Raw genomic sequence first — 26,311 nt, 5'->3', positions numbered from 1 at the left:
TATATAGACTAAATAATATACACTGATTTGGGTTATTTTTACCAAAGAAATGTAGCAGTAAACATTTTGGCCTAGATCTATGAAGAAAGATTGTTTATTTGCAAAATTTTATAACAGAAATTAAGAAAACGCACTTTTTTCTTTTTAAAATGTTCTTTCTTTTTTTGTTTATTTAGCCAAAAATATAAAAAAATTAAATTAATTAAGTAATTAAATATCACTTAAATAAAGCTCTATTTGTGTGAAAAAAGTGATACAAATTTCATATGGGTACAATGCTGCATGACCACGCAGTTGTCATTCAAAGTGCTGAAAGATGAAAATTGGCCTGGGCAGGAAGGGGGTATCGAAGTGGTTAAGACAGCCTGTAGCAGTAAAATCTTTATGCATGTTTACTAGCAGATTTTGTTATTTGATGGTGAAATCCACTAAAATCATTTCATGAAACTGGCAATGACAAAGTGTTAGAAAAATAAAAAAATGTATGTATAGTTGTTGCATTTATTTTCTGTCTATGGCATGTTTAGGACTAAAAAATGCTATATTTAAAAATATATTTTTTAGCTGATTTGCTGAAAACCCCCATTGTTTAGGCTTCATGTACATGAGCAGCTACTAAACTTGAGCTTAGGAGCTTTTGGTATTTTTTTGCCAAAGCTCCTAAACTGAACTCCATAAAAGCCTATGTGTCCATGTACAGAGTTTAGGAGCTGCCGTGTTTAGGTAAGGTTAAACCTCCCTCTCCTGAATGCGGAAGAATCGCATTCAGGATAGGAACGTTTTGATCGCTGACCACGGGAAAACGCAAAGTGCGGCTACTATGATTTTGCAACAGTTTTGCTGCAATTTGTGGTTTCCCGCAGTCGGCGGTCAGGGTAGGCTCATGTACATGGAACCTTAATCTCTTAAAGCCTATACTCCAGCTGCGCTTAAATGTACCCATGTGGTGGGGTCCCCATTTGCCTAGGAGGGAGAAGGATTAAGCACAAGGTAATACCTATTCCTCACTCCTATAAACTTCCTCCACTTTGTACTACCTGTCAGACAAAGTCGATTTTCTTCACAGCCTTGGCAGTTGCAGCTCTCTGATATCACTGCATACAATGCAGGACCAGCATCATCATCACATACAATGCAGGACCAACACTGTATGAGAAAATGGCTAGCACCCACCTACAACCTAGAGCATTAGACAATGGAGGAAAGTGAGGAATAAGGTGAGTATGTGTACATATTTTTTCACCTCCCAGTTAAACATTTTACCTATGCAGTGCAAAGGGGGGGGGGGGGTCACTGAATTGTTACATTTTAAAGCATCCCAGAGTTGGACTTTGAGCTCATTTTACACAACTGAATAAGTCAGTAGAGTGACACCTCCCTCATAGTCCTGTTCTGTACTGCCCTCTACAGATGTTCAATTGGAGATGGGCAATCTGAATGCAAATAGCTACAGGTGTGCCCTCTCTCTAAAAAGTATATAATGATGAGAAAACAGTAGTTTAATGTGTACAATCTGCATTACGTGTAGGTTTTTTTTGTGAATTAAGGATTTATAAAAACAGTAAAAAAATAGGTAAATTAAAGTTTAACGATTCATAAACCTAAACACAAATTATAAAACAGTCTCTCACCCACAACACCTTCCCTTTAAAATCAATTCAATACTTTATAGTATTTTATTTAAAAAGTCTTTCATGCTTGTCAAGAACTATGTGGAGGGCACCTTTATCATTTATGTGATTTACTTCAATGTAAGTATAGCACTGTGAAACAGCTACCTGTACCTTGCTGTAATGAGGTTCAGCATTCATATTCCACAAGGTCACTACATCAAGTTTGTATGTTATCCACTGTGCAGTGTTCACGTTTCAGTAACATGTTTACTTGGTATGAGTATGTTTGTGTGGATGCTCTAATTTATGACTGCTGAAAAGTACAACAGATTATAAACTGCATTGGACTAGGGATTGATGTGTATGATAAATTGTACAAATGCGGCTATGTGGATGGCACCTCTACCTAGCAATCCTAGGTAGTTGGTTCCAATCCCAACCACAGCACTACCTGCCTGGAGTTTGCATGTTCCCGCTGTGCCTGTGTGGGTTACCTATGGGAAAATGGTCCTGCCATACAGCAAAGGCACGCTGCTGAGTAAATCGACCCTAGTATGTGTGAGGGCAGGGACTGTACAATATAAGTGTAACGTATTGCATAAATTGATGGAGCTATATAAGTACCTGTAATTAATAAATAATATATATACTGTATATATGTCCTGATGCATGAGAAAATATATTAAATTAAAGTGTTTTATGAAAAAAAAAACAATTACACACAAACAAATATTCCACATTATGAGGTACATGTTAAGTTATCTTTTTAAAGTAATGTCACTTGCAAGAAAATGGAAAATTGTTATCAAATACTCACCATAATTTTCCTTTCCTGGTCTGTCCTCACGTCAGCGCACAATGGATTAACCCCTCTTTTTGGATCCTCAGGGCCATCTTTTCCAGCTTAATAAAAAAGAGGATTTCCCCCCCTTCCTGTTCTATTATACAGTGGTGACAGGGAAGGAAGAAAAGTGTGCTGATGTGAGGACAGACCAGGAAAGGAAAATTATGGAGAGTATTTGATAACAATTTTCCGTTTTCCTGGTTGTCCTCCTGTCAGCACACAATGGGACATACCATAGCTAATCTAGGGTGGGATAAGAGAAAATTCAACCAGCATGACTGCTTAACACAAAAACTTGAATTAACCTGAATAGCAGCTGCCGCTCTAAACATAGAAGAACTGGCAGAGACTACATCTAATTTGTAGTGATGAGCAAATGTCTCGCATGAACTCCAGCTAGCGGTTCTGCACATGTCTTCCATGGTACCTTCGCAATGGATGTCCATTAGGCTGCTATCCCTCTGGTGGAATGAGCTCTTATACTTTGTGGAGTAGCAAGGCCCTGTTGACTGTGTGCTAAGCTTATCACCTTCATGATCCAAGTGGCTAAGGCTCTTGGCGACGCTGCCTCCACTTTCCTAGGTCCAGATGGGAGGATGAATAAGTTATTGGTCTTGCGTAACTGTTGCAACTGCTGCAGGTATGTTGACAACAGACTGACCATGTCCAGTTGTCTAAGATCCACTTGTTTCATCTGCTATAGTGGTTGCGTGAATCTGGGTAGCACCGCCTACCAGTTTACATGGGCGAATGATGCAGAAAGGATCTCTGCAGGATAGGGCTCCTATTTCAGAAACCCTTCTCACTGTTGTGATAGCTGTAAGGAAGGTTAATTTAATTCTCAGAAACCATAATGAGCATGATTCAGAAGGCCCAAACGGGGCTGTAGTAGAGCATTTAGTACCGTGCCTAAGTCCCAGGCAGGGAAGAAGTCCTTTTTAGGAGGCCACATTTTTATATCTACCCTTAAGAAATTTTTAATTAAAGGCTCATCCGCCCATTTGTGTCCCATGAAGGAAGATAGTGCTGGGACTTGCACCTTGATTGCGCTATTCAGTGCTGACTGCAGGAACTCTAGTGTATTTGCGATGCTTGGAGCCAATGGGGAGAGGTTATGCTGTGACGCAAAAGCTACACATTTTTGTTCCATATTGTCACAAACTCTCTAACGGTATCTCTATGGGTCCACAGTCTGGGATTCCATAGGGTGCAGGGTCTAAGCCCCAGTCTGCTTGTTCACCAGAGCCCCTGATGGTGGGGATGGACTTGGAGCAGGCTGAGACCAGGTTTCGGCCCCCGGGTACACCCAACCGTGGTAGAGGGGATCACTAGTGGAACGTAGCTTGGTAAGAGCCTGATGTGAAGAGGCAGGGAAGACCTGAGCAGTAAACGGATAGATCCGTGCAGGATGGATGGATTCGGACACACTGTGAAGCAAGTAGCGGAGTCAGACAGGCCGGGTTAGTAACCGTGGAGGCAGAATGGAATCAAAGCAGCAGGCACAGGATAGTCGGGTCACAGGCCAAGTTCAGCAACAGGAGGTCAAAAGATCAGGAGCAGGCAGAAGAATATCCAGAGACAAGCCAGGGGTCAGGGCAGGAGAAGGTCACGATAGTCAGGAGCTGGCTGGGTTCGGCAACAGGAAACAACTCAGGATCAGGAATCACAGGCAGAGGAAATAGACCATATGGCAATTTGGATCCTGCAGTGGCCCGTTTAAATAGCCGACAGGCGCGACTGGGTCCTAGTGCCCGCCTGCCTGTATGTTTGTAGGCAAACTCTGCAAAGGGCAAGAGTGCCAACCAGTCATCTTGGAGAAAAGATGTGTAACATCTGAGGTATTGTTCTAAGGTTTGGTTGGTCCGTTCGGTTTGTCCGTTTGTTTGAGGGTGGTACGCAGAAGAAAAGGACAACTTGATTTCCAAGGTTTCGCATAGTGCCTTCCAGAACCTCGAGGTGAATTGTACCCCTCGGTCAGAAACAATATTTTTAGGAACTCCATGGAGCCTTACGATTTCCTTAATAAAGATCTGCGCAGTCTCAGGAGCCGAGGGTGTATTCTCTAGTGGCAGGAAATGGGCAATCTTTGATAAGCGATTTACCACCACGAAAATAGCAGTATGTCCTTGGCAAGGTGGAAGTTCTACTATAAAGTCTATAGTTATCATTTTCCAAGGCCTATCAGGTACTGGCAGGGGTCTTAGTAAACCCCAGGGCTTGTTTTGGGTGGACTTATTTTGATTGCAGATGGTGCAAGTTCTTACGTATGCCTTACAGTCCTTAGCCATATTCGGCCACCAGAACGTGCGTTGTGCCAGCTCCAATGTCTTGGAAACTCCGAAGTAACCTGCCAACGCGTGATCGTGGCAGTAACCCATGGTAAGAGTTTGCGCTTCCTCGGGTACCAAGATTTGCTCCCCTTTCCATAAGAGCCCCTCTCTGCTCTGTACCGTGACTCCGGGTGGACTGGGTGTTCCTACTGACGCTGTTTGTAATTTAGACAAGAGTTCGGATTGTAGCAACAAGAAATTCCCTGCTGGCAGGATGGTGTCCGGCTTCAGAGATTCCTTTGGATCCTCGAACATGCATGAAAGCGCATCTGGTTTAGTGTTTTTAGACCCTGGCCTGTAAGTGATGTGGAAAACAAACCTGGAGAAAAACAGTGCCCATCTAGCCTGGCAAGGTTTAAGGCGTTCTTAATTAATTAGCCGTTCTTAAATATTCGAGATTCTTATGGTCCGTATATGTCGAGATTGGATGTATGGCCCCCTTCAGCAAGTACCTCCATTCTTCCAATGCCATTTTTATTGCCAAGAGTTCTCGGTCTCCAACGTCATAGTTCCTTTCTGCCGGAGTAAGCTTTCTGGAGAAGAAGGCTATTGGGTGCATAAGCTCCTTGAGGCCTTTCCTTTGTGAAAGGACCGCCCCCACTGCGTTTTCAGATGCATCCACCTCCAGAATATAAGGAAGAGAAGAGTCTGGATGACTTAAGATGGGTGCTGCTGTGAACAATTCTTTCAGTGTGTCAAAGGCAACCTGCGCCTCAGGGGTCCAATGGAAGTGAACCCCCAGCTTAGTGAGCTGGGTAATAGGTGAAATGAGGCCTGAAAACTTCTTAATAAATTTCCGATATAAATTAGCAAAGCCGATGAAACGCTGAATACCTTTCTTGTCTGAGGGCACTGGCCATTCCAAAATTGCGGAAATCTTCTGGGGATCCATGGCAATTCCAGCAGTAGAGATGATCAATCCCAGAAATGGAATGCTTTGTTGCTCGAAACTACATTTCTCTGCCATGGCGTAAAGCCCATGCTGGCGAAGTCGCTCCAACACGCTCCTGACATGACCTCAGTGTACCTCCAGAGATGTGGAAAGAATCAGAATGTCACCCAGGTAGATGACAACAAAAATATCCAAGTAATCTTTAAAAACATCATTAATAAAGTGTTGGAATGTGGCATGTGCATTGCACAACCCAAATGGCATGAGCAAATACTCGAAGTGACCGAACCAAGTGCGGAAGGCTGTCTTCCATTCTGTCCATGTCTTCCTGTATGCGGACCAAGTTATATGCTCCTCTCAGATCCAACTTGGTAAAAATAGTGGCAGTCTTAAGTCTCTGAAACAGTTCAGGAACCAGAGGAAGAGGATAATGATTCTTTACGGTGATCTTATTCAGTTCTTGATAGTCCACGCAAGGCCTCAAGGACTTATCCTTCTTTTCCACAAAGAAAATTCTGGCTCCAGCTGGTGAAGTGGAGGGACGGATGAATCCTTTTTGGAGGTTCTCATCGATGTATTCCTATAACAACCCTAATTCTCGTTCCGATAAGGGGAAGATTCGCCCCAATGAGATTTCAGACCCGGGAAGTAGATCAATCGGGCAATCATAGGCTCGATGAGGAGGAAGAATGTCTGCTCCCCGATTACTGAACACATCAAGGTAACCATGGTAGACTGGAGGGACTACTTGAGAAAGTTCTGCATCAGAGTCCATGCACAGTAGGGTCGGTGTGACTGAGGGTGTCATGGGTAAACAATGTTTCTGACAATAAGATGAAAGAAATTGGATTGACCCAGTCTTCCAGTTGATTTGAGGGTCATGCGCTCGTAGCCAAGGGAGTCCCAAAATGACAGGAAATAATGGAGAAGCGATGGCGTCCAGACGCAGAAACTCCTGATGGTGGTTGGCAACCGTAGTGAGGATTGGTGGGGTCTCTCTGTCTACCAGTCCAGATTTAATATGGGACCCGTCGGCCAGGAAGATGTTTAATCTGTGTTCCTTGGTCTGTAATGGAATACGCTGATGGGCTGCAAAATTTAGATCTATGAAGCAGCTGCAGGCCCCTGAATCAATAATTGCCGTCACCGACACGGTGTTTCCGGGAACCTGGAATGAAATGGGCACAGCTAGATGAGTTGAGCTGTTGAGACAGGCCGGAGAAACAGCAGAAGAGACAGAGAGACACTTACTCAACTTAACTGGACAGGAGCGCACATAATGACCCGCTTCTCCACAATATAAGCAGAGGTTATTAATCCGACGTCTTTGGCGTTCCTCTGACGTTAATGAAGGTCGTATTAGTCCAAGTTGCATTGGCTCAGGTATATCTGTAGCTTCAGAATCCCGGTTTCTGACAAGGGGATTGGGCTGGACTGGGAACCTAGGTAGCACCCATGTACACCTCTGAACTTGACTGGATCTTTCTAGCCTGCGTTCGCGCAGCCTACGGTCAATCTGGATGGCCAACGTGATTAGGTCCTCCAAGGAGTCAGCTATGCCCACTCTAGCTAGCTCATCCTTGAAGGGTTCAGATAGGCCCAAGCGAAACTGATGACGTAGGGCAGCATCGTTCCAGCTAGTATCACCACTCCAGCGTCTGAAATCAGAAGCGTTATCTTCTACTGCTCGGCGACCCTGTCAGAGTGCGTGTAAAGCTGCCTCAGTGGAGATAGCTCGCTGCGGTTCATCGTACAGCTGAGCCATCGCGTTGAAAAATGTTGTTACGGAATTCAGGTGTGGATGGTGATCTTCAAGAAGACGATGGGCCAACCCTGGGGTTCACCTTGTAGCAAGGAGATGATGAACCCCACCTTCACAGACTCTGTGGAGAAGGTTCGTGGCTGTAGATCGAAATACAGCTGACATGCATTTCGAAACACCCTTTATTTACTTCGATCCCCATTAAAACGTTCTGGCGTAGGCACATGGGGTTCAGGTAGAGGTAACGTGAACACTGTACTGGTGCGAGGTTCTGTGGAATCCCTGGCCGGGGAAGAAGCAGACAGATCCGAAGGTGTGGGAGCAGGTGTAGCTAAGGTCTGGATACGTTCTTCCAGGTGATGACATATCTCATCCAATGGAGAGGGTCCTCTTCCAAGCTCGGCCATGGCTGTATGGTACTGTCACGAACTCTCTAACGGTATCTCTATGGGTCCACAGTCTGGGATTCCCCATGGCACGGGGTCTAAGCCCCAGTCTGCTTGTTCACCAGAGCCCCTGATGGTAGGGATGGACTTGGAGCAGGCTGAGGCCAGGTACACCCAGCCGTGGTAGAGAGGACCGCTATTGGAACGTAGCTTGGTAAGAGCCTGATGTGAAGAGGCAGGGAAGACCTGAGCGGTAAGAGGCAGAACGGAATCAGAGCAGCAGGTAAAGGATAGTCGGGTCACAGGCCAAGTTCAGCAATAGGAGGTCAAAAGATCAGGAGCAGGCAGAAGAATATCCAGAGAAAAGCCAGGGGTCAGGGCAGGAGAAGGTCATGATAGTCAGGAGCAGGCTGGGTTCGGCAACAGGAAGCAACTCAGGATCAGGAATCACAGGCAGAGGAAATAGACCATACGGTAATTTGGATCCTGCAGTAGCCTGTCTAAATAGCCCACCCAGGGGTGCTGACAGGCGAGCCTGGGTCCTAGTGCCTGCTTGCACCATCATTGGTGACAGGCGCGCCTGGGTCCTAGTGCCCGCCTGCCTGTATGCCTTCTCGGGATCCTGCGCATGCGCAGATTCATGCGCCGTGGCGATCTTCTCGTTCCCTGACATTTATTCTAGAATGTTGTGTTTGTTGTAGCTTTCCTTGCTTTTAATAGTGTTGATATTACTTCCTCCGAGAGACCTTGCTAAAGTAATCTGGCCGATTCAACAGCCAAGCCAAGGGTATTTGGAATGCTCTCATATGGAACTTCGCCCAAGGCACCTCTGGAGTGGCCGCAGTGAATATTCCTAAGAGTGTCATAGAATTTCATGTTGACAGTACCAGTGATTCCATGGAGATGCACGCTTTCAGTTTGACTCTTTTGTGGTAAGGCAGGAAGATTTGTCCCAAACTTGTGTTGAAAACTATACTCAGGTACTCCATATCGTGGATTGGTGTTAGGTGGCTCTTTTGGCTGTTTATAAGCCAACGGAAAGACTTATAATACTTTGTTGCATTGTAGTGTTAGCGCTTCGCTTGAACCAGCCACCACCAGGATATCGACCAGATAGTGATAGATCTTTATCTTTTGCATGCGAGTAAACACTATGGTTGCCAGTAGGATCTTGGAAAACAGTCTGGATGCCTTGTTGATTCGAATGGCAAACATCTGAACTGATGATGTTATTCTCCCACTGCGAATTTGAGGTATCGCTGAAGATGCTTGCTGATTGGGACATGCAAGTATGTATCTGCCAAATCGATTGAAATCAGCCAACACCCTGTTTGAACTACAGATATAATTGTGTATACTGACTCCATCTTAAACCTTTTGGGGTCGATGAAATTGTTCAAGGATCTCAAGTCTAACATTGGTCTGAACTCTCCGGAGGCCTTAGGCACCAGGAAAATAGGGACACACACCCCTTTCTTCTTTTGCCCTAGCGCAACCGGTGTGATGGCTTGTTTCCATGATAATTCTGTCACATATTCTTGTAAGAAGTGTTTCTTCTGGTCTCGTGACCAGTCTGTTTGGACAAACATATTTGGCATTTTTTTCCAGGAAGGCTATCCTGTATCCGTGTTTCACTGTCTTCTGGACCCACCGGTCCCCAGTGTTCATCGTCCATGCCCTCCAGAATGATTCCAGCCTGGCTCCCACCTGGAGGGGCAAGACAGACGGACCATCAAAAGCATTTTTCGGTATTTTTCACAGCCTGACCTGCTCTGGACTTCACAACCCTAAGGAAGGAACGTTGTGCCCCTTTCCATTGTGGTCTAGCATATTCCTGACCTGGACTGAATGATCTGACCTTTTGGGCCATTCTGAACTTAGACTGCCCTGACCGGAAGGGTTGCTGTCTCTTCTTTGACGTCTGAGATAACAAGCCTGATTTGCCTCTTGTGACCTGTTTAATAGCTTCCTCAAGGGTTTTCTCAAACAACACCTAGCCATTATATTGGATGTTACACAAGGTCTGTTTTGAAGCTCCGTTCGCGGTCCAATGCCGCAACCAGAGAGCACCTTTTGCCGTCACCGAATGTGCCAAAAAGTCTTGCTAACAGCTTCACCAGGCCTATGGAAGACTTTGCCAAGAAGGCTGCCTTCAGGTTGAGCTTTTTTGCTGCCTTCATCCCTCATTTTAATGCCATCTCCACATTGGAGACCCTGACTTTCAAGGCCCCTGAGATGGATGTTAGGGCATTAGCTGGGTGACAGGCTCCTCCTGCGACTGTATAGATCTTTTTAAGGTCCACATCTGCCCACCTATCCATCGGATCTCTGAAGGTGGTTGAGTCCTCCAAGGGGTGGGATGCATGCCTTGCGTGGCGCTGTAGACCCATGCCCACTCTTGGTGCTGTCTCCCATAAAGCAGCATCAGTGGACTTAAATGGATACAATTTTGCAATTGGATTCTTATTCTCCGCTCTGGTTTATCCCATTCTTCTTTAAATAACTTTCGGATTTCCTCAAACAAAGGGAAGGAGGCCCCCTGTCTTTTGAGGTTAGGAAAAATTCTCTTCACCTTCTCTGGAGGCTGAGAATCCTGACTCCAGTCTATAGCCTCCTTTACAGCCATAATATATGGATCTATTAAACTGAAATTGCAGAGATATTGACCGGTGACAGAACTTCTCTTTCTTTTCTTAGGACTCTTGCTTCCAAAATGAATGGATATCACTCTAGATTCGTGAGCAGCACTCTTTTCACCATAGTCCCCGGAAACCTCTCCTACCTTTCCACAGATCTTCATGCCTGCTGAGGATGCGGTAAACTCATGGCTGGAGAACAAGATCAAAGTGAAAAGGATAAATCTTATACTTTCCTATTTTTTAAAAACTGCCTCTTTAAATCATCCTCCATGTTTTAACTGTCAAATGAGCAGTGCACTGAGGAGCAGTGGAGGCAGAGAGACAATAGATAACAATAGATAGCAAATTACTGTCACCACCTAGCAGCCCCCACTGTGGGCTCTTACCTCTGTTATCCAGAATATCCGCCGTGGCCTGAACTAGTGAAGCAGCCAATGTGGCCTTAAAGTGAGACTGCTGGAGGAGAAAAGACAGAAGTAAGTCTACTAATCCAAAGTAGCACACCACAGCCTTAATTGTGTGCTCTTTAACCACAATATACCCGCAGCCCCGGCACCCAGGGTGTCCAGTGTTTTAAGAACGTTTAACTCTATTTCTTCTGGACCCTCCAACCCCAGGAAAGGCTGGACCTGGAGGGGGGGGGGGTTCAGGAGGGGGGAATTCTGGTTGCCTGCATCTTCAGGTGGCCTGCAGTGACCAAAAAAAAGAGAACGGGTAGGGAAAGCCTCTTTTTTATTAAGCTGAAAAAGGTGGTCCTGAGGATCAAAAGGGAGGGGTTAACTCATTGTGTGCTGACGGGAGGACGACCAGGAAACATATTTTGCATAAAAGAAAACTTTTAGCCTGACTATGATGATTTGGACTTGTAAACTGTGCAAGTTGCTTGCTGTCTTGTTGCTTGATTGGCTTTATTACTTTATGAGAGGCAGATCTGTGACTCAAATTTACTGTATGGAAGCCAGAGAAACGGCATGGCAGTCAGGCAACTAGCATTATTTAATGGCCTACTAACAAGGGTCTTTTTATCAATGTTTTTATTCAATATTCACACTTTTACTATAGATTCACACATTATTCATTGAAGAAGAATGTGTGAATCTTGGGTAAAAACAGTGATAAACAATTCCTACAGTATTGGGCTTATTTACTAAAGGAGTTGAGAATCTGCTCTAAAATAACTGATAATCATACTGACTCTATAATCAATGATCATAAAATAGGGATTTTTACTAGCACACCTTGGTATAGTGATAATCTTGTTCTTTATTCACATTAAGTAACAGAAATCACAGGGCAATGTTTCAGGAGCCCGTAGGATCCCTTTTTCTGTCCCACAATCTCAGACTGTGATGCCTGTTACTTTATGTAAATAAAGAAAAAGATTATCATTATACCAAGGTTCTGGTGAAGATCCTTATTTTTAATTGATGGTATGGTGGTGCCATCCACCAATTTACTACAGCACCTTACCTGAACTGTTGGTGAGCCTTTAAACTGTGCTGTCCATAATCAATGATGGAGTGATAAAAGTCATTTCATTAGAGCTTGGAACCTAAATTACAAGGTTGTTGGAGTTGTGATATCACTTTATTCGTAGTCTGTAAGGCTTCTTAAATGCACCCACGCAGTTCTGCGGAGCACGATTTAAAAAAATAAAAAGGATCAGGGAGTTCTTTCCCTGCGTTTCTGTGGGTAGGGCAGCCTATTGAAACGAAAGGGCTGCCCTACACAGAATGTAGCCTGTCCAAGCGTAAACCAAGCCCTAATCCATATGAAAACTGCAATGTGTTCCTTTAAATAAATGTTCTTGTAATCAGTGTAATGTGGATAATGTCTTGATGACATCCAAGTGTCTGTGTTAAGTCTCAGTAATAGCCTAATCTATGTACTGAATATGACAAACATCTAAAGTGTAATGCATATACAGAAACAACAGGATTGGCCTAATATTGCTGTTTACTGAGCTTTATGAAACAGTAAAAACTGTTGTATAGTTCAATAAACAAATAATAAATCACCTAAACATTTTAAGTTATGATATTATATATCTGTGTTCAGAATAGAAGACCAGAAATGTAATTCATTATGATAGGACATTTCCATTTTTCTATTCAACTGCAATTTTTATCTAACGGAAGGATAAAAACATTTCACATAAAACAATGATACATGATTGTTTAGTCTTTGTTCATTTCTTACAGGCAGCTGCACTGTCTTTCACAAACTGGCTTCATGAACAATAGGAATAATAACCAAGCTTTATCCTCTCAAGGTTTAATTTGGGCACTTGCATCAAGTGTTCTGCATCCCCTCCCCAGCTTCTCAGCGGCACTCAGTTTATCACAGCCTACACTCCCTCTTGTGGAAGGAGATACTGATGTTTCATCCTCAGCATGCAGAAAAAAACAAAGGGAAGACGCCGGAGTTACACAGTCACAATCATTTTACTGCAATCTTTTGTCTTGTAATCTCTGCCGCTGTTCAGTATAAAAATCAATGCTCATACTGGAAATTCAGGCTATAGTATAAGATGTAAGAAAGAGAGAAAATCCTGGGGTATGGAAAATCAGAGAGCAGTGAATAGGAGTTTAATGAAAACCACTGAAAAAAATGTTCTAATGTCAATGAGTAATTCTCACTTACTGTTGATAAAAACACAAAGTGCTCTGGAAAAATGTATTCTGTTACCTAGGCTGGGGTCAGGAAGGGTTCTGTTTTTTAACTGCCAACACTTGTCTGGGAAGGGATTTGATTTGCATTCTGCTGGACCAAAACTACTGGAGTGAAAGACTGAATTTGATGACCATGAACGCCAAGCTTATGGCAGCCATTATTCTCCATGACTGGGCCTGGTATATACGGAACATATCGGAGCCCCAGTTAAATAAATCAGGCTGTAAACACTGCCTGTCCTCTGAGAAGGACATGGTAATGATAACTGGGGCGTCTTTATCTAAGGCCTGTAGTCCTACTGCCAATTCGATATGAAATGTGGGAAGGAGCTGTTTATCCTTCAAAGAGTAGCTAAACCTCAAAACCAAAAATATAATGAAGCTTACTAATCCTTAGATGCGGTGGCAGTATTGGTTTTCTTTTTTTTGTCTCTTTTTCCATTATTTTGACCTGGTAATCCTGTATATAAGAAACTTCCTGTTCATGGGTGGCTACACTCACTCTCCTACTATATCTATGGAGCAAGCCATGGTTGTTACACAGGTTGGACATGTCTTACTCTCTTTATCTCCATTACATACATGGTGGATGGGGGTAGTTAACAAAAGGAAGATTATACTGTTTGTGATTTCAGTTCAAGCAATTCACTTCATTTCGGGCAAGATCAGTCACTACACCTAAGGACTGGTAAGCTGCGGTATATTAAATATTTGTTTCTGGGTTTAAATATAATTTAAATGCTAAGAGCACTTTCCACACAAAGCACCATTGGTTTATATCCATCTACCAGCATCATAAGACCTATGGAGTTGAACTGTGCAGGCGTAGATGTTTGATCAAGATCTGGCCAGATGAATGTAAACAATGCTATAAGCTTTGGCACCAGACCTAGTTAAATATAGTGCAGAGGGGACAAGACCTACTTATGGGAAAGTAGGCATAAGTGTGAGGAAACTGGAAAAGTTTTAAGATGTCAGCATGGAGCAAATACCACTCCTTGAAGAGTAATTACGATCTCATTTGCAAACCAGAGTCTTCCAACCTCTGTCAATTTCAATGATAATGATAGTAAATATTAACACAACATTTTTTACCTGTCACTACTTTTTACATTTGCTGAAGTATTCCATGTGACAACACTGAAGAAATGACACTTTGCTACAATGTAAAGTAGTGAGTGTACAGCTTTTATAATAGTGTAAATTTGCTGTCCCCTTAAAATAACTCAACCCACAGCCATTAATGTCTAAACTGCTGGCAACAAAAGTGAGTACACCCCTAAGTGAAAATGTCCAAATTGGGCCCAATTAGCCATTTTCCCTCCCCAATGTCATGTGTCTCGTTAGTGTTACAAGGTCTCAGGTGTGAGTGGGGAGCAGGTGTGTTAAATTTGGTGTTATTGCTTTCACTCTCTCATACTGGTCATTGGAAGTTCAGCATGGTACCTCATGGCAAAGAACTCTCTGAGGATCTGAAAAAGAATTGTTGCTCTACATAAAGATGGCCTAGGCTATAATAAGATTGCCAAGACCCTGAAACTGAGCTGCAGCATAGTGGCCAAGACCATACAGTGGTTTAACATTACAGGTTCCACTCAGAATAGGCCTCGCCATGGTCGACCAAAGAAGTTGAGTGCATGTGCTCAGCATCATATCCAAAGGTTGCCTTTGGGAAATAGACATATGAGTGCTGCCAGCATTGCTGCAGAGGTTGAAGGGGTGAGGGGTAAGCCTGTCAGTGCTCAGACAATATGCCGCACACTGCATCAAATTGGTCTGCATGGCTGTCGTCCCAAAATGAATCCTCTTCTACAGATGATGCACAAGAAGGCCGCAAACAGTTTGCTGAAGACAAGCAGACTAAGGACATGGATTACTAGAACCATGTCCTGTGGTTGAAACCAGGTGAGGAGTACAAAGACAAGTGTGTCTTGCCTACAGTCAAGCATGGTGGTGGGAGTGTCATGGTCTGGGGCTTCATGTGTGCTGCCGGCACTGGGAAACTACAGTTCATTGAGGGAACCATGAATGCCAACATGTACTGTGATATGCTGAAGCAAAGCATGATCCCTTCCCTTAGGAGACTGGGCTGCAGGGCAGTATTCCAACATGTTAACAACTTCAAACACACCTCCAAGATGACCACTGCCTTGCTAAAGAAGCTGAGACCTAAACCCTATTGAGCATCTGTGGGGCATCCTCAAATAGAAGGTGGAGGAGTGCAAGGTCGCTAACATCAACCAGGTCTATGATGTCATCATTGAGGAGTGGAAGAGGACTCCAGTGGCAACCTTTGAAACTCTGGTGAACTCCATGCCCAAAAGGGTTAAGGCAGTGCTGGAAAATAATGGTGGCCATACAAAATATTGACACTTTGGGCCCAATTTGGACATTTTCACTTAGGGGTGTACTCACTTTTGTTGCTAGCGGTTTAGACATTAATGGCTGTGTGTTGTTATTTTGAGGGGACAGCAAATGTATACTGTTATACAAGATGTACACGTACTACTTTACATTGTAGCAAAGTGTCATTCCTTCAATGCTGTCACATGAAAAGATATAATAAAATATTTACAAAAATGTGAGGGATGTACTCACTTCTGTGAGATACTTTACTATGTACCACCATTATGTTTTTCCATTAGTAAAAATTCCAGATGTTTAGATTGACACCAGTGTGGCAATATAAATTATAGGTCAACTGTTGCAGACACTGTAATTTGGACAGATAGTGGCAAATTCTACAGGTTACCAACAGCTGATAAAAACTAGATCCTATTACTCCTTTTTGCAAACAGCTTTTTGACCTTCAGGTTTTTATCCCAACACAAAACCACATTCTATTAGTAAACATGGGACTTAAGCTGGACAGGCATGGATTGAAATTTGGCCAATTCAGCAGGAACAGAACAAAGTGTGATCTATTTGTAGCCATTCCTGTTCACGAAAAGTCGATCTATCCTGCTGGACATTTTCCATTCAATGAGTGCTTGCAGCCAATTGGTTGTAGTGCTTATCGGTGTATTCTGACGGTGAAGGATTCCCACTGTCAGAATATAATGGCACAATGGAGGGGATTCCTCCATCCACATCTAATGTATGGATGGGGGAATTGGGTCAGTTTTTTTGTTCAACTCCTTGGCTTAACAAAAAAAATGGCCTTGGGTATTGCCAAATTTAGTAGAACCATGCACAAAAATATATATGTTCTGCATTCACTGTCCAATGTTCCTGTCCCATGTGCCCTTTCTCTTGGCATCATCCATGCTCAGGATTCTCTCCACTTTGTCTCTTTTCCATATCTTACAGTTTCATCTATCCCCTGGAGGTGATATTCTTTTATAGATGAATTTATATGCTGCATCATGCCTATGTGCTAACAAGGAACATGCAGATATGCAATCATTAAAAAAGAAAAAAATGTATGTTTAAACTCAACTAATGTAAGTACCTGAAATTCACTGTGCTAGGTGTCACCCAGGTATGTGCTTGCAAGGAACATGCTGACAGAAGGAGAGTACATAGTGTACATACATATGTTTATTGTCAAGACAATGCCACAATAAGCATGTACTATACATAACCACAAATATACCTGTATATTATCTTCATATAATCCATAGCAACCTGGGTAACACACTCCTGGGGTGTAATTATAATGTCGTAAGTCCACCAAAAATAACCAGAAAATAACAGAGATAAACATAAAAATAAACAGTGAAAGGGAAGGATATAAAGTGTGCTAAATAACTCCTTGTCCCTAATTGTAGTGACTCCAGACTAGTATATGCCTGCATCAGTGTCCTGATCACTACCACACTAATGTCAACAGAGTCAATATCCCTAATTGCAGTGAAGCCGGACCAGAAGACACCAGCACCAGTGCCAGTGTCAATAGAGTAAATGAAGCCAGCAATACTATTCTGAGTGCTAGTCGTGCCAGTGTCAGCAGAGCTATTCAAGCCAGCAACAGTGTTCTGATCACCTAAAAAAAAGTACACAAGGGAGGAGGCCTTTCATGTTCTGAGCATGACAGATGAGTGTAGCTGGGAACTCTCACTATCAGATTTAGATTCTGAATCTGAACCCGTGGAGAGCAGCGGTTCAGTAAGCAATTCAGAGGGGGAAAGAGTCACAGTAAAAAGAATCAGGTGTTTGAACAGCAGCAGGCAATCACCGTCATCGCAGTACATCCCTGTGAAGTGGCGAGCTCCAGCAGTGCAGTACAATCAGATGAAAGGCCAACTACAAGTGGAGGAGCGTCGCATCAGCCAAAAATGATTAGGCCCCATCTTAGTGTACCTAAAGAACTTTCAAATTCTTTATGGCTACCTTTCATTCCAGCAGCACCTATCCCCCCCCCCCATCCTTTTTACAGTGCAGACAGGCATTCAGACAGAAACCAAAACATTTATGCCCATTATTTTTTACATGTATTTTTCACAATTTTCTTTTTTTTTTATTCAGTTCACAGTTCAGGAATTTAATATCTTTCTTGGCCTTACACTAAATATGGGACTCACAAAAAAAAATGAACTGAAGTCCTATTGGAACTCACACCCAATTCACATGCCACTATATTCCTCTGTGATGACTACGACATGCTATAAAATAGTTATAAGATTTTTTCATGTTAATGCCCATTCCCTGTGCCCTCCTCAAAGTCAATCCAAATATGACAAGCTTTATTCATTCTGATGCATTTAGCAGGCTTCATAAGTGATACGTCACCAATATGCTCCCTTCTACTAAAAACAGGCCAACCCCGCCTCCCAAATGATCTGTATGCACCACAGTAGAGATGGGCTTCATGTTTGAGTTGAACATAAGTTCGACTTGAACACAGGCCGTTCGTGTGTTTGCTGAACACATGAACGGTAAGGGCATTTTGTGGGCTGTTCACTAGCCATGCCCCACAATGCACTGCATCCTGACAGTGCATTGTGATTGACCAAAGCAAGGCACTGGATCACAGGTCAGGTGCACTGCTTTGGCCAATCACAGCACATGATGACATCACAAGGGGTGGGGGTAATCCTACCCCCTTGTGTTGTCATCACAGTATTTGAAAAATGTCATCCTGGCATCGCTGTCAGACGGCGAGAACCAGGGTCAAGAGTGGAGCATTTTTTTTAAATTCCTTTTTTGGGTCAGTGGTGGCAGCAGGCATCGTGATTGATGTTGGATCTACTATGGGGGGACTTTTTTTAATTTTTGTTTTAAATAAAGGACTTGTCAAAGACTGTCTCCTGTCATTTTTTACACTACACATTTTTTTGTGAATGAGTAGCGGTACTATGTACCCCATACTCATTCACATTGGGGGTTGGGATCTGTGGCCCCCTTGTTAAAGGGGGCTTCCATATTCCGATAAGCCCCCTGCCCACAGACCCCCACAACCACTGCCCAGGGTTGTGGGGAAGAGGCTCTTGTCCTCATCAACATAGGGACAAGGTGCTTTGGGGGGATCCCCCACCCCAAAGCAGCCCCCATGTTGAGGGCATGTGGCCTGGTTCAGGAGGGGGACACTTGCTCGCCCCCCCCCCTTTCCTGACCTGGCGGGCTGCATGCTCGGATAAGGGTCTGGAATGGATTTTGGGTGGCGACATCCATGCATGATGATCCTTGATTGCTGCCTGGTATAGCTTCCTCCAATTCCTCCCTACCACCAAGTTTAAAAGTTCCTTCAACCTTCTGGCCATCTTTTACTCCAACAGAGATGCACCCTCCCCATTTAGGTTCCATCTGTTTCTGCTATAGAGCTGGTAATGACTGAAAAATCAACCCAGTTCTCCATGAACCTAAAACCCTCCTTCTTGCACCAGTTCCTCAGTCACTTATGTTTTTCAAGCTCATTCTGCCTCTCTGGTCTGGGTCAAGGTATAGATAGTATTTCTGAGAATACTGCCTTGGAGGTCCTTTTCTTTAATATATCACCTAAGTCCCTAAATAAATTTTAAGGGCTCTTTATCTTTGTCATTTGTACCAATATGTACTGTAATAGCTGGGTCCTCCCCAACCCCCAACCCAACAATCTGTCCATCTGATTTACAATGTGCAGAACATGAGAGCCTATTAAACAACATACTGTTAGGCGATCATAGTCTTTGTGACAGATTGTCCTATCTGTCCTTCTAATAACTGAGTCCCCTAACACCAGCCAGAACTTGAGAGGTACAATCCAAACTCCCTTTCAGGTTGCTGATGCCTCGCAGTGTTGCCAGTTGATTCCTTAGATTCAGAATCTGTGTTCCAAGGAAACAACTTGCTTACTTTTGGTGCAGCTGTATTGAATAACAATTGTTCAAGGAATGTATACAGTACATAGTGCAGGATGTGCACCGAGTCATACCACCCCTCCTGTTGTACATGTAATCCACTAACGTAATGGGGATATTCCAGGAAAAAGAAGGAATTATATTTTATACAATTTATTGTTTAATTTAATTACTAATTTTATTCTGGGCACTAGTTGTTTCCCTAATGGTTTGGGGATGTAACAAGATAGTGACCCTCTAAGCACTCAGAGTGACCCCTCAGTATTTTTCAGCAGCTCCACACCAGCACTTACAACACCTCAAAACCACTTGTGTCCTTTCTCTGATCATGCAGCCCCCCAGTGTCCTTTCCTCCTGCTCCCAATCACTGATCACAAAGCCCCCAGTGTCCTCTTCTCCTGCTCCAGCTCACTGATCACGCAAACCCCAGGGTCTTCTCCTCTTGCTTCCGCTCACCGATCACACAGCCCCACGGTGTCCTCAGTAAACCAAATGTGGGCTGCCACACAGGTCCTTTGTACTCAGTGCCACAGTTGCTCACAGTGCCTCAGTACACTGAATGCTTCAGGACACACAGTGCCTCTGTGTTCAGTGTCACAGTTGCTCACACTGCCTCAGTCCTCACAGTTCCCCATTTACTCACAGTGCTGCAGTACTTACAGTGACTCAGTTACTCACAGTGCCTTAGTACTTACAATGCGCAAGTCACCCATAGTGCCCCAGTTACTCATAGTGTCTCAGTACTCAAAGTGCCCCAGTTACCCAATGAACCACATTCTTCAAAGTGCCCCAGTTACCCAATGAACCACATTCCTCACAGTGCCCCAGTTACTCACAGTGCCCCAGTTTCAATGCCTCAGTACTCACAGTGCCTCCGTTACTCACTGTACACCAGGTACTCTCAATGTTTCAGTACTCACAGTGTCTCAGTACTTACAATGTCCCATTTACTGAGAGTGCCCTGGTTACTTATAGTGCTTCAGTCCTTACAGTGCCCCCGTTAATCACATTGCCTGAGTTACTCACACTGCCTCAGTACTAACAGTGCCCCAGTTGCTCACAGTGCCTCAGTAACAGCAGAGCCCTAAGTACACCTAGTGCTACTCTAGAATCCTCTCACACAGCCTCACAACCACCACTTAGTGCTGGGGTCCCAGACTAACAACGCAGTCACTGCTCCCACTCAACTCTGTACCTTGTGGCTGCTCTGCTCTGCCCTTGCTCATGTATATATGAGATATATATATATATATATATATATATATATATATATATATATATATATATAGCAATACAGTGCTGTATAATTTCCAAATAAGCCATTGTGTAATTTAAAGCCAAACTCCAGGAATATGCACAAGCCCCAAATAAAATGGACAATTCAAGAAAATGGAAGGTTCACTCCATTACTACCCACCAAAAATTTATCTGCAAAGTAGTTTTAAAAATAAAGTTGTTGCCACCAAAAAAAGAATACTTAATTGTGGCCCAGCTTCTAAAGCTTCCAGGAGGCGCACAAAAATTTGTCCCTACTATTGGTGCATTCTTGTGGGATTTTGAGTGCCTGCTATCTCTGGAAGCAGTGATGAGACACTGTGATGTCACTCAAGCCTCCCAGGAGCATCAGACACCAGGTTCCTTTTTTAGCAACAGCTTTATTTTTAAACTGTCTTTACAGGCAATATGACTTTTGGGGGGGGGGGGACTTTCAATAGAGTGGAACTTTGATTTTTATGAAAGCTCTGTAAGCCAGTTGAAATGCTAGTTATCAGCTGCTGCCCGGCAGAGAGGGAAGGGGTTAACTGTATTCGGTGGGCCTCTGTTTTTGGTGGGCTATTCTGCTGGGCCCTGCCTCCCTTCCCCATACAGCATCAGAAAGGAGCTCTGCCTAGAGGAGTCCAGCACATGGGAGAAGACAGGCTGATAGGTGAAAATGTAACTCGATCCTCCAACGAACACCCGAGAGCTCTGTCTGCCTCCAGCTACCTTCTCATCCTGACTGTCCTCACTGGAGATTGCCTGACTTAGGAGTCTTCTGACATGCCTGGGGCTGCTGAGATCTGTAGTCTCACAACACACAGCCTGTTGCATGGGAAGGTGTGGGAGAGTGCTTCAGTTCCTGATTCCAGCAAAGCTGCTACAAACTTGTGCCCTGGAGCCTTCCATATGTAGGGGGATTGCTGGGATTTGTAGTCCTCCAAGAAGATGTCAGGCATACACTCTTTCCTAAGCAGGTATGCCGGGGCAGTACACATGCCTGCAGTTAAGGACAGAGGTGTTAGGAAAAGACTGCACTTTATGTTGAACTTTTATCTTGTGATTCTCATCATGCCACATTATTCAAATAAAATGTTTAAAGCTTTGTCATGCCTGTTCTGAAATTACTAAAAGGGGTGCATGGTTGTAATGGCATATAGAAGAACAGAGCTGTGATGCACACAAGGCTTGAAATGGTGATATCTTGTTGCTAGAGGCAACAATCACAAGGAAAGGATGTTATGATAGCCAGATAGGGGGAGAGTGGTACTGGCTGGGGTGATGGATCTCATGTATAGTGAGGGGACCGGTTCAGAGCCTACCTCCTGAGCAGTTGTTGCCCCAGCAACTGGGACTGGATCCATGTGACGGAGACCCTAGTGACCCAGCCGCATAGTGCGGAAGAGTTAATTATGCATGCGCATGGGGTCCGCGTTGAATCTAGCTCAACTCGTGGAACGGGATGCTGCAATGTGGTGCCCCCTTCAAAATATTCCATCGTAGGCAAGTGTTTGTATCATGATACCAGGAGGCACCAGCACACAGTAAAGAGAGTGAAAGGCTCTGTGTGCACTAGGCGAGTTGGCCCCACCCACAGGTCTGCTTTTTAGCAATTCTGTAAACAAAAGTGTATGTTGCCTCCACATTTCATATTCCTGAGATGTGTTTGTTGTACCATGTACAAGTATTAAAAAGCATCTTGTTCTCTTTGCATAGCTGCCTTTGTATGAAATACCTGTTAATTCTGCCAGTCCCTCTGCTTTCCTATTTCAAACTAAACATGGTCAGTTTACTTCTTTGTGTTCTACTTGGGAGCACAGCCACTTGCTATGGGGGCACTGGTGCATGCTCACTCCCGAGCTCCACTCTATGCATCCATCAGACACAGAGCCACAGCCCAGCCCCACCCCCGTTTTCTCCACATGCCTCCTCCTGTTATGTCTCAGTCAATGGGGAGAGAGAGATCCATTTCAAACAAGGCTCCTGTGCACATTGCTGGATTGAGAGGGGGCTCAGATGAGTATAAAGGAGGGCTTTGGGGGGGGAGCAGCACACATGAATGCATGAATGTAAAAACCTTCAACCTTTACAACCACTTTAAACAGTTTCCACCCAGCCTATAATTAAATGACAGGTAGGCGGGACATGGGATAACCAATCAGTGTACTAGCCGCAGCTGGTACCATGTGATCACTGGGAATAATTACAGCAGATCACATGATAATTGTACACAGTGGATAGTGTTCATTCATGCCATCCATTGTGTACTATTGTATGATCTCTGTGATTGGTCACAATAATCACATGGTACACACATGGCAAATCACAGCCCATCTATACCATGTGATTAGCTGTTGCCAATCACAGCTAACCACAATAGTAAACACTGAATGAATCGATTTCATTCAGTAGAAATGGCTGCTTTTAACAGTAGTACAGTGTTACTATGGTAACACTGTATTGCTGTGGTCACAGAACGTAAAAACAAATCAGTGTTCTTGTGACAGTATATAAAAAAATTTTTGAAAAAATTACAACTTCAAAAAACTCACCATGTCTCTCAATTCGGCCTCAAGAAATGAGGATAGGCTGTCAATACATCAGGATTGATTCATTTTCAAATATATAGATACCATAGTTTGTAGACTCTATAACTTTACTATAGACTAAATCGTATACACTGATTTGTGTTATTTTCATCAAAGAAATGTAGCAGAATACATTTTGGCCTCAATATTATAAAGAAAGATTATTTACAAAACCTTATCAGCGAAACAAAGAAAAACATGTTTTTTTTCACAATTTTCAGCCTTTTTTCGTACATTTAGCAAAGAATAAAAACCCAAAGGTGATTAAATACCACCCAAAGAAAGCTCTATTTGTGTGGAAAAAAATTATAAAAATGTAATATGAGTGTAGTGTTGCAGAACTGTACAATTGTAATTTAATTTGGGCAGGAAGGAGGGGGAAAGTGCCTGGTATTGAAGTGGTTAAACTGCACCACAGAAAGATCACTCCCCTCTGCTAAATACAGCTGTGCTGTGGAACAGAACTGTTTAAATCTCAGGACTAAATTGACAGGAATACAAATTTTTTGTTAGGTGAAACAGCTCTCTTATATGAATTCCATTCTACCTGTTATAAATAATTACCTTTCCATGCCACTCTTCAAAGGTATTGTGTTCTAAAACTGTCAAAAACCTCAAATATTCAGATTCCCTGGAATATGGCAACTATAACTACAGAATGCCCCACTAAGATATATGTCAGATTTCAAACTTTCCCCAAGAGCTTCATTCTTTGTGGGGTATTCTCTAAGGCCCATCCTCTTCTAAAGCCACTTCAAGGCTAAGTTCACTTTTTAAGAAAACATATTAGATGCACATTTTTTGCAGTTAAAAAATTGCATTTATTATTTTCTTTTTTGGAGCCTGTAAAGCATCGCACCAGCGATCAGCAGATCGCTGGTGCCATGCAGATCTCCAGCACACAGTCAGTTTAATCTGTGAGACTGAATGAACTACCACAGTGCTCCACAGTCCACATTGAGAACTACAAGTTGATATCCACAAAGGATGTCAGTACTTGTAGTTCATTCATTCTCAGAACTCTGTGAATGAATGATGCAGTCCCGTGGGTTCAATTGTATCGATCATTATGTAAAATTGTTTTTTTTATTTTTTCCAATATTTTCTTTCACTTTAGATGCCTTTGTTGTTGTTTTTTTACACCTAGATACAAGGTAGCTGAGATATGAATTACTTTACATCATGACAAAGTGACATTAACCCCTTCACGCCTAAGGGAAAAACAAATCTGAAAGCCTAAGTAAAATTTTACAACTTTGATATGTGTTAGTAAAACCGTGCAAATCATCACAACTGCTTTGTACATCCATGTGGGTTATTCCTTGTTTTTTTCAGGACAAGTTAGGCTTTCATTTGGTGGTAAATGGTAATGGATATCTCTTGATTTAGTTTTTTTATTATCAAAAGGAAACCTGGCCCAAAATAGTAAATTTAGCTGTGTGTTTCTTGTTACTACCATAACCTACCACCAAAGAACAACCCAAATTAAATGTTTCAGCTCTTAACGATCGCAGCGATACCATATATGTGTATGTTATTTGTTGTTTGTACCTGTGTTAGAGCCCAGAAACAATAGTGCACATTTTTTTTACTTAAAACACACTGACACTAACTGACACTGATACTAATTTAAAAAAAAATCCTGACCTTTGACTCTGACCTTGACCCAAACACTAAAACTTGCACCGAAGTAGATCAAACCTTGATCTAGGTAATTTTAATTTATTTTTTCTTTTCTTTTTTAATATTTATTTATTTATCTTTTTTTTTTACAGTTGTTTTTTTTCTCTATGCAAGGAGAGAGAGAGAGAGAGAGAGAGAGAGAGGGGGGGGGGGAGAAAGAGAGGGGGGGAGGGGGACTCCTCCATTCAAAGAGAAAAAACCAAGGGGGGCGGGCTTTACAGTGACTGATCACTGTGATAGCCAATCAGAGGCTATCACATCAATCATGTGACCCGGAATCAGGAGTCCCGGGTCCCGATCGTTAGAACGGGACCCGGGGCTCTCACTGACACCCTGCTCTTTGTGCTGGGAGAGTGCTGTGTGGTGCGTCTCCCAGCATAAAGACAGGTACGCAAATATGAGGCCCCACAAAAAAAAGCCCTGTTCTGTGAGGTTGCATATTTGTGTGATGTCAGCACCAAGAGATAAAGCTCTGGGTAACAAAAATATATTCAAGTATGTATTCTTAACTAAAAGAACATAGAGAAAGCAGTAAAACAGGTTCTAATAATGTACTATTTAAATCAGCATTTTTTTTTTTATATTAACAAAACCTAACCACTTGCTGGAACATTCTAGGATGAGAAGGGTTATATAATTTTTTTAGAGATCACAATTCTGCAGTTTGTAAAAGTAATCTGAGTGGCTAAACAGCCACTGGATTACTTTTACAGGCAGCGCAAGAGGGTCCACCCCTCCCAATGCCTCTTTTACTGACCTCTCCTGTGCGATCGGGGAGCTTGGTAAGGATGCAGGTAGCAGCATCCGGCTTTGGGCACACAGTGAGAGGCACGGATGTTGTTACTCCCAGTGTGTGACAGCAGAAACAGGAAGCGATGAGGATGTCCAGCATCAGAGACACCGCTCTTGGTGTGATTTGATGTTTTGGAGGCCAGAGGAGAGATATGGGGTCTAATAGTCTCCAGATCTCTCCACAGAGATGACCTGTTATGGTCCATGCTATCACAAGGGATGTTTTTCATCCCCTGTGATAGCAATAAAAGTAATAAAAAAAAAAAGGGACAGTCTAAAAAAAAGTCTAAAAAAAGTCAAACAAAATACTGCCGCCATGCTCACATGCAAAGGCCTATGCATATGTTGGTCCTGAATGCAGATGTAAACGATTGCAGTGCACATGTAAGATTTCACCATGAACATCAGAGCAAGAGCAATAATTCTAGCACTAGAAATCAAAGTGCGAGAACTTCCTACGCTAAGAATGGGGCCCTATTTACCAAGCAGCTGACACAAAACTCCTTACCACGATGAGTGAATACATATAAATATGCTGCACTTTATATTTATATAATTCTAGCACTAGACCTCCA

Source organism: Staurois parvus, unplaced genomic scaffold, assembly GCF_062004578.1.
Source record: "Staurois parvus isolate SC_StPar_1 unplaced genomic scaffold, SC_StPar_1.0 ptg000402l, whole genome shotgun sequence".
In the NCBI taxonomy this organism is placed as follows: domain Eukaryota; kingdom Metazoa; phylum Chordata; class Amphibia; order Anura; family Ranidae; genus Staurois; species Staurois parvus.
This window is presented reverse-complemented; position numbering follows the sequence as displayed.